Source organism: Pinus tabuliformis, chromosome 1_1, assembly GCF_031772625.1.
Source record: "Pinus tabuliformis cultivar Carrire ecotype Pingquan chromosome 1_1, CPIR1, whole genome shotgun sequence".
Classification (NCBI taxonomy): Eukaryota; Viridiplantae; Streptophyta; class Pinopsida; order Pinales; family Pinaceae; genus Pinus; species Pinus tabuliformis.
This window is the reverse complement of record NC_142297.1, coordinates 7,318,538-7,327,753: the sequence shown is the minus strand read 5'-3', so window position 1 is coordinate 7,327,753 and position 9,216 is coordinate 7,318,538.

Genomic DNA, 9,216 nt, shown 5'->3' with positions numbered 1-9,216 from the left:
GATATCATCTTTAACGGACTTCAAACTTTGTCTGATAGTACCTGGGGCTGAGAAATGAGTGATAATGTTTTTCTTTTTTAGAATTTTGGCGATTTTGTCCGTAATCCCATGGATATATGGTAGAAAAACAATACCACAATTAGGCTGGTCTTGAGCCTTAGGCTCATGAGACAACAACTTTCTTTCCGCTTTCTCTATGGCCTTTTTAATTTCCTGCTCCTTGTAGCCTATACTTTTAAAAGTTAAGATTAGATGCTTCTTCTCTTCTTCCAGGTGTTCTGAGTCGGAAATTCGAAGGGCTCTGATGGCCAGCGTGTTTAGAACACCAACCTTCTGCGCAGGGTGATGGTGGGAATCGGCATGGAGGTAATTCTCTGTGTGGGTTGATTTCCTGAAAACCTTATGGCCCAAAGAGCCATCATCCTTTCTGATGATTAGGACGTCTAAAAACGGAATGCTCTTGTTTTCTTTAATCAATATGGGGATTAAATAAAATAAATAAATAAATTTCTAGGAAGAAAGCACAAGAATCCAACATCTGCTGATACTCCAACCATCATCACTATTTAAATTAACAGGTCTTTTTTCAATTTCTGAGGCCTCCCTAAATTTACGATGATGAAATGTTCAATCCTCAAAATGACCTTAGCCTCTTCAATGCAGATGTGATGATTGGTTTTTTCTGCATGCTCTGCCAAAGCGGAGAAGCGAGACCTTCCATGCTTGATGTCGGCACCATGTTCACAAATCCTTTGGTTAATGGATCGACTAATCTCACCAATATAAGGAGCTCCACAAGAACAGGGAATGATGTAAACACCCTTCCCATCCTTGGAGTTAATGGGGTCCTTAACAGAACAAAGAGAACTTCAAATAGTGTTCAGGGGTCTAAAAGAAGAATGAATCTTATGCTTCCTCAAGATCCTAGCAATTTTATCCGCGGTCCCTTGAATAAATGGAAGATGAACACTAGAAGACCAATCCTTGGGGTCAATCCTACTCTTAAGACCTTTTTTAGCATTTTGAAAAGCCTTAAGACCTTGATACCTACTATAACCATTCTTATTAAGAACTTTCAGGAGGTGGGTTTTCTCATCTTCAAGGTGATTTTTGTGAAAAATTCACAACACTTGAGTGGCTAAGGTGTTGAGAATGCCTATCTTTTGAGTAGGAAAAATGATCCTAGATTGCATAACATCTTGTTGATCAAGGAAGGCTTTGAGGCACTATAATACATGGAGTTTCAATTGGATAGGTAACTTCTTCTTATCCTCGTACACAAATTGAAATGGGCTATAATTGGTGGATGCTTTTACGGTTGTACAGTCAGCCCATAAGGCATATTTAATCTCATTATCCCAACATCGCTTATCCTCGTTCATGATTTTATTAATTATCCTTAGAAGGTTCTTATTTCTATATTCAACATGGTCATTTCCTAGAGGGTAATAATTTGAAGAATGGGCCAGGACAATTCCATAGTTGCAACACAGCGAAGCGAACACCATACAGTCAAACACATTGTCAATATCAATTATAAGTTTGTCGGGGACACCAAATCTAGTGATAATGCACTCTTCAAGGAAACCCATCACAACTTAGTTGTTGGTTTTCTTGGTGGGGATGGCTTCCACCCATTTAGGGAGGTGGTTAGTTGCGGTGAGGATCCATTTATAATTGTTGCTTGAGTTGACTTTGAAATCCCTTATTAAATCAAGACCCCATTGTTGGAATGGTTCCTCAATAATCACACTCTTGAACAATAAGGCATGCAATTGTTGTTTACTTGTGCATAGTTGGTACAATTGGCATGTTTTTACAAAACTCAAGGTATCAAAAAATATGGTAGGCTAATAATCACATACCTTAAATATCTTATGTGCAGTGGTCCTGGTCACATAGTGCCTTCCACAAAAATCAACCTGAAATTATTTGACTAATTTCTCAGTGTCGTCTTTGTTCACGCATCAGAGGATTACTCCACCCAGGCTCATCCAACCAAGGCCATCTTGGGTTAAATGGTACTTTGGCAAATTTTAACCTAAGGGATCTTATTTCATGATTAGCCAGACCTGGAGGAGTAGACAAATTCCTAAGATAATAAATGATGTCAAAATACCATTGGTCATCCTCCAATTCAAGGGCAATGGCACAAATTCGCTCCTTTTCTCCTGTTTGGATAGTTTTGTTGTTATTTTCAGTTAACAGTTCGCCTAATCCTTGGACTTTAATGATCTTATGTAATAGCCCTGGGTCAAAAGTTCACGTAATAAAAGTTAATAAAGGCGAAATAAGACCAAGGTCATGGGACACTTATTCAAGTTAAATGTTTGGCAAAATATCATAGTGGGCATCACTTGTTGCATTTATGGCTAAGGGAAATCTGGCAAAAGGAATGGCAAAGGATTTGAAAAGGCAAGAGGCATTAATTGACATTCTATTTACGAAAATAAAGGAAAATAGGAGAAAAGGGAGGTAAAAGATCACAGGTTGCATGTGAGGAGGAAATTGAAGGAAAATAATGGAAAAATGAAGAAATTAGATGCATCAAGAATAAAAAGACATCAGAGCATCAGTTGGTAGCTTCTTCTTTTTTCAATTCAGTTTTGGAATTAGTCTCAGAGAGGAGAAGAGCACCAAGAGGAGAAGTAAAATTAAGCAAGCAAATGAAGGACAAGCAAGGAAAGGTTGGATCAAGTAGCTTCAATAGGAATACTTGCAGGTAACAGATTGCATGTATGATTTCATAGTTGGTTTGGGCATGCATGTGTGTATTTTGGTTTCTTTTCTGTCTGTGGCATGGATTTTGTCAGGTTTTGACAGTTAGCCTTGCCTTGCCATTTTCGGATAACCATGGTGTGATGGGATTCTTTATCGATTGAGCTTTGGATTTCTAGAAGGCTTTGGATCTGGGTGAGGTGGTCTCGGGAAAATCCCAAGGGTTGGGGGTGGAGATGGTTTTCTCCATGAAGCCCTCAACAGGTGGGTGGAGATAGGAAAATTCCTCAAGGGATGGTGAAGGAATTCTAAGGCATCCAAGCTCGGTTTGGTTTGGTGATCTCGGGACCGGTTTAGGTGAGATCACAATATGGTTAGGGTGGAGGTGTTTTAACCTCTGGATTCCCTTGGTTGTTTATGGATTGTTTATCCCATGAGATCCCACATTCATGCTTGGAATATGGCACGAGAGTGATTGGATGAAAGAATGATTTGGTTCAGCCCAATCTATAGTCGAGTGGTATGTGGAAGTCCTTGACTTGGTTGGATTTTGCATATGGTTAATAAGAGCCAAGTTCCTCTTGCTTTTAATGAGTAATTGTACTTGTTATTATGTGGCTTTAATGACTATTCTATCATTGTTATTTATCTGGTTATATGCTGGTTACAAGCATGGTTAATTGACAGATCTAAGTGTGTCTCTTATCACATTTCCATTAATGAATGTATGGTTAATGAATGCATGACCTAATTGGTGTTATGATAGCTATTGTGAGAAGGCATTGGTCCTTCTTGTTCAACCTCAAATAAGTTTTAGATCCCTGTGTTCAAATTTGCATTCATGACCTGTAGGTTGTATGTTTACCATGTGTTTGACAAATGTCAATCCTGGTGGGGTTAGGTCAAGTGTCGATTCAAGTTTGGTTTATAAGCTTTTTTTCTATGTCATTTATCATTTCTGGAAGTTTCATCGAGTTATGGGCAGAGGCCTGAGTCCTGGCCCTGAAAAAGTGGCTCAGAATTCGGGGTTGCTGGCATAGAACTGACTGGAAAAGCCCACAGTTGTTAGTAGATAGGCCTATGGGAGCGACTGGAGGCTTACAGTCACTTGCATGTGTTGGCAAGGGAGCAACTGAGGCTCTAGGTCAATGAAAAATAATTATCTCATGGGTTGGACACCTGGAGGGGTTGGGTTGCTCATGGAGGTCCTATAGCACCTATAATAGAAGTCAGTAAGGTCTCAAGTTGTCGACTCCATTTCCTTAAGGTCATATAGGAGGTCGAGTCTTATCATAGTGACCCTCAACTCATGTTTACCTTGGGTAAGCTGCTGGAAGCGGGTAAATGTGGGAGGAGGCGATTACATCTTCTTTGGTTAGATTTCTAGGTCATATTCCTGTAATTTGGAAACCCACTTGCTTTTAGATGCTAGGAAATCACTTTGGGACAACACATCCTTAACTGATGGGTAATGGACAAAAGCGTGTATCCTATTGTATCCAATATAAGTCCGGAAATACTTCAAAGATTTAACTAAATCATAAGCTTGTACCTTGTTTCAACATCTCTCAGTGGTTTGCTTGTGAAGGTAATGTGCCATTTCCATCACCACCATTTTGCATTAGGATTACTCTAGTGTACCTTTAGATGCAAAAGAATAAATGATGAAATATTTGGAGTAATCAAGGCTAATCAAGACAGGGGATGAGACTATTTTCTCTTTGATTTCTTCAGAATACCTTTCTCTTGTCCCATCCCACACATATGGAGCATCCTTTTTCAGCAAGTCATTCATTTGTTTGACAATCCCAACAAAATTTGGCACAAATCTTCTAACAAAGTTAATCTTACCAAATAATGATCTTAAGGCCCTTTTGTCCTTTGGAAGAGAAATCCCTTTAATGGCTTCAATCCTTTCCAAATCAATTCTTATCCCATCCTTTGAAATAATATGCCCAAGCAACTTCCCTTAGTCAACGATGAATATAAACTTCTTGGGATTTAATGATATGTTGTATTGCCCACATTTATCAAATACTTTCTTGAGATGCTTGTAATGGTCATGCCTTTCTTTTGATGCAACGATTAAGTCATCCTGATAGATTTCCATGAATTTTCCTATGAGATCCCTAAAGGTAAAGTCCATGGCTCGTTGGAAAGTAGAGTCGACGTTTAATAATCCAACATCTGCAAGTACGTGTAGGTTCCCCACGGTCTTATGCATTATATTCATTTTAAAAGGAGGTTTCCCCCTCAAAGTGGATTGTAATTTTTTTTTTTTAATCATTTCCAATGTGTAAGGTTCATGACATATACCTTGGTTTTGGTTAAAGATTGATCTCTATAGGTAAAATATCTTGAATTCCAATATGTGATTATTACATCTCCATGCCCAAGAATAAAATATTAACAACTCAACTATATCCTAATTTGATGCTTTGCTTAAAAATCCATACATTTTTCTTTCTAAGGAAATTGCAAAGAAACTTAAAGGATGCTTCCTTACAATCGTGGATGGCATCCTTGATAAACCTATTGACATGTACTAGTGCCCTTTGTTTATAAGGAATTGATCCATGCCCCTATGGGCAGAAAACTAGCCAAATGGCCAACAATATTGAAGACAACTAGTTAAGCTAATTCTCGGACTATTAAAGATCCATATCTACAAGTAAAAGTAATTTCCATATCCAAACAATCTTATTAAATGACTACTTTTTTCAAGGAAATCCAAATATCCAAATGGATGGTGACTTAAACACAACGACAATTATTAAATTAACCCACTACAATGAAATGACAAGACATACACACATATATGTTTACCCCATTTTGAGAATGGTACACAAAATAAGCTATACTCTATAAAAGCTCCAGTCTTTGTTAACAAAATACATTAAAAACTTAGCATGTTAATCGTGAGAATTGAACCTCGAGGAAGAAACAATCCTTCTCTCAACCACTTAAACTAAACCTCTTTTTTTTTTTTTTTGTAACTATAGGAATCAACAACTAGGTCGGGCTTGTATTCATGTGATACATGGTCGATTTTGACCACTACCACTATAACCAAGTGCACATGACCACCTCTACCACATACACATGTAAATTTCAGTTTGAACTTGTGACCTTATTCAAGGGGTGCCTTAACAATATACCCTATTGCCAACTAAATGAGGTCTTGACCCTTTCTAAGTCATAAAGTATTGGTATATTTGACTTGCGGGTTGTTGGATATACTTTTGGTGTGATAGTGACAACTGATAGGTTTGATGTTGGGCCTTAATGAGATTGCTCCAAATAATTCCAAATAATTACCTATTCGCCATAATCGCCGCGAGAGGCACTCTACAACCCAATATAGGGTAAATGTTAAACAATTTTAAATGTAGGCTTAATTAAAAAGAAGAAGAAGTTAAAAGTGATGTCACGGATGAGTGTAAACATATAAAAATTTAAAAGTAATAAATAAAAAGTTAAAAGTAATATGAATGTAAATATTTAAATGTTGGCTCAATTAATATTAAAAAGTTAAAAGTAATAAAAAAATAAAATCCAATTCATTATATTTTCATTTTGTTATTAACTTGTCAATAGGACTTGTTACAATACCATGGCTTATCAATACCACAAGATCAAAAACCCTAACTTATTCCACAATAAAACTATTTTATAACAACATGCCAAGATTCTTAACCATGGATATTCACCCCCACCTTTCATGGATATTATTAATTTGTAAATAGGCTTTGTTACAATACCATGGCTTATCAATACCACATGCCCAAAAAACATAACTTATTTCACAGTCAAAATATTTTATAACAATATGACAAGATTCTTAACCATGGATATTCACCCCCACTTCATTGATATTTTGAACTTGTGAATAGGCTTTGTTACAATACCATGAACCAATACCATGGCTTATTAAAACCACATTCCCAAGAATCATAATGTATTTCAAAATCAAAGTATTTTATAACAATATGACAAGATTCTTAACCATGGATATCCACCCCCAATTTACCATGGATATTATTAACTTGTAAATAGGGTTTGTTATAATACCATGGCTTATCAATACCACATGCCCAAAAACCATCATTTATTTCACAATCAAAACATTTTATAAATATTTTATTTTAATCTAGTTTTATACCATTTTTTTAAAATTAAATCTAAATGGAAAAATGTTATAATTACTTTTGAGATATATCTGAACCCTCCATCCTCACTACTATTAAAAATATTCCCATATAAATTAAATCAAGGTTTTAATAAAATTAAAACGAGAATACTTTTATAGATAAAGATGTGAAATTTATATAATCTAAATAATATTGTAAAGAACCAACATAGATCCATCTTAACTAAGGATCCAAGGGATGAGAGCAAGCAAAGTGACTAACAATAATAGAGGAAAGATAGTGCATTATTCTTTTAAGTTTTTAATTATTGTATTTTCTTTGACAATGATTGATCCAAAATATAGGTTTAATATTTTACAATCAATTGAGTTTTTTTTTAGACACTTTCTTAAACATGATACAATGAGATCAAATTTAAGAGAGGGGGAGTGGAGAGGGAGGGAGATAGTAATAGAGTTGGGGTTAGAGAGAGAGAAAGAGAGAGAGTGTGTGATGTGATGAGAGAGAGGGAGAGAGAGAAAGGAAGAGATAAAGGAGGGGAGAGAGAGAAAGGAAGAGATAAAGGAGGGGGAGAGAGAAAGAGAGAAGGAGAGAGAGAGAGATGGATTTGGAGGGTGAGAGAGAGGGAGGAAAGAACAGAGACATAGAGAGATAGAGTTGGAGAAAGAGAGGGGGTGACAAGGGAGAGATGGAGAGAGAGTGATGGAGATATGAGAGGAGGGAAGAGAGAGAAGATGAGTGGATAGAGATAGGGAGAGAAGGGGAAGAGAGAGATACAAAGACACATAGATGGATGTGAGAGAGAGAAGAGAGAGAGGGAGATAGCGATAGAGTTGGAGAGAGAGAGAGGGAGAGAGAGAAGAAGAAATTGGGGGAAGAGATATAGGGATGTGGGAGAGAAAGGGGAGAGAGGAAGGAAGAGAGAGAAGGAGAGAGAGGGAGAGACGGAGTTGGATGGGGAGAGAGAGGTAAGGAAGAACAAAAACATATAACGAGAAAGGTGGAGTGAGAGGAGGAGTGACAAGGGAGAGATGGAGAGATAGTGAGGAAGAGAGGAGAGTGGGAGCGAAGAGAGAGAGGGGAGAGAGAGAGAAGGAAGAGAGATAGTGAGAGAAGGGGAAGAGAGAGAGAGAGGAGAGAGAGAGAGTGAGAGAGTGAGAGAAGGGGGAGAGAGAGGGAGAGAGAATGAGGAGAGAGGGAGAGAGGAAGAGGGAGAGAGAGAGATAGATAGATATAGAGAGAGATTGTGTATGTTTGGGGGGTGAGATAGAGAGAGGGAATAAGAAAGAGACACATACATACAAATATAGATATTCTACAATATTATATAACCAACCTAGATCCATCTTAACCCTAGATCTATCAAGCATGAGAGGGATCAATTCTCTCGAGGTGCAAACCTTTCCTCAAGTTTTGCACTCAAAAAAGAGGTTTTCATCTCAAGAGATTTGATCCCTCTCAACGCTTGATAGATTCGAGGTTAAGATGGATCTAGGTTGGTTTAAAAAAATAAAAAACATACACTATTATTGTTATTTTGTTTTTCTTGTTTTCCCGTTCAAAAGTGCTTTCATTAGATTTTCAAAATAACATAGCTTACAAAAAGATCTCAATAGTCCCCACTCTCTTGGGACAAACAAACATTGTGAGATTGGGGTCCGGAGCATACCAGTGAGGACATATTATATACATTATTTTCGATAAGTGTTGAGGCCTTAGCATACTAACATAGACACAAAAATAAAACTAAGTTGACAACAACATGTCAGGGAGTGGGTGGGGAAATATTACAGGGGGAGTTGCGAAATACCCAACACGGTCATGAATGTGGCAGTTGATGTGCTCCACTCAAGCTTTCGAGCTGCAAATATGGTCATTGGTACGTCGCTGACTACGCCAGAGGTTGTCTAGTTGCTCCAGGATTTCACTCTAATTGTACTCAATCTTTGTTGTATATGCCACAATCTCATTGTGGTCCTCATAACTGTGGTCCTTGAGGATATCGATATCAAGCTAGAGGTGGTGTAGCTGCTTTACTTATAGTGTCTAATGAGGCCGCGGCTATAAGGTTGCCTGGAGAAATAGCCTCAACGTCCTTGGTTTCTCGATTGGCCAAATTGGTAGAAGATGAAGAGTGCCCAGGCTCGGGACAACCAACCTGAGTTGGTTGACCCCTCTCTTGGCGAGGACGACCCCGTTGGCGAGGCATAGTAAAATCAACAATAAACGACGAACAACAACAGGAGGAAGCCGCAGAGTACGCTATATCCCACTTGCAAAAGATGCAACCAAACCCAAAACCACAGGGCCACTGCCCTACTACAATATAAACTTTCAAATTGCCACC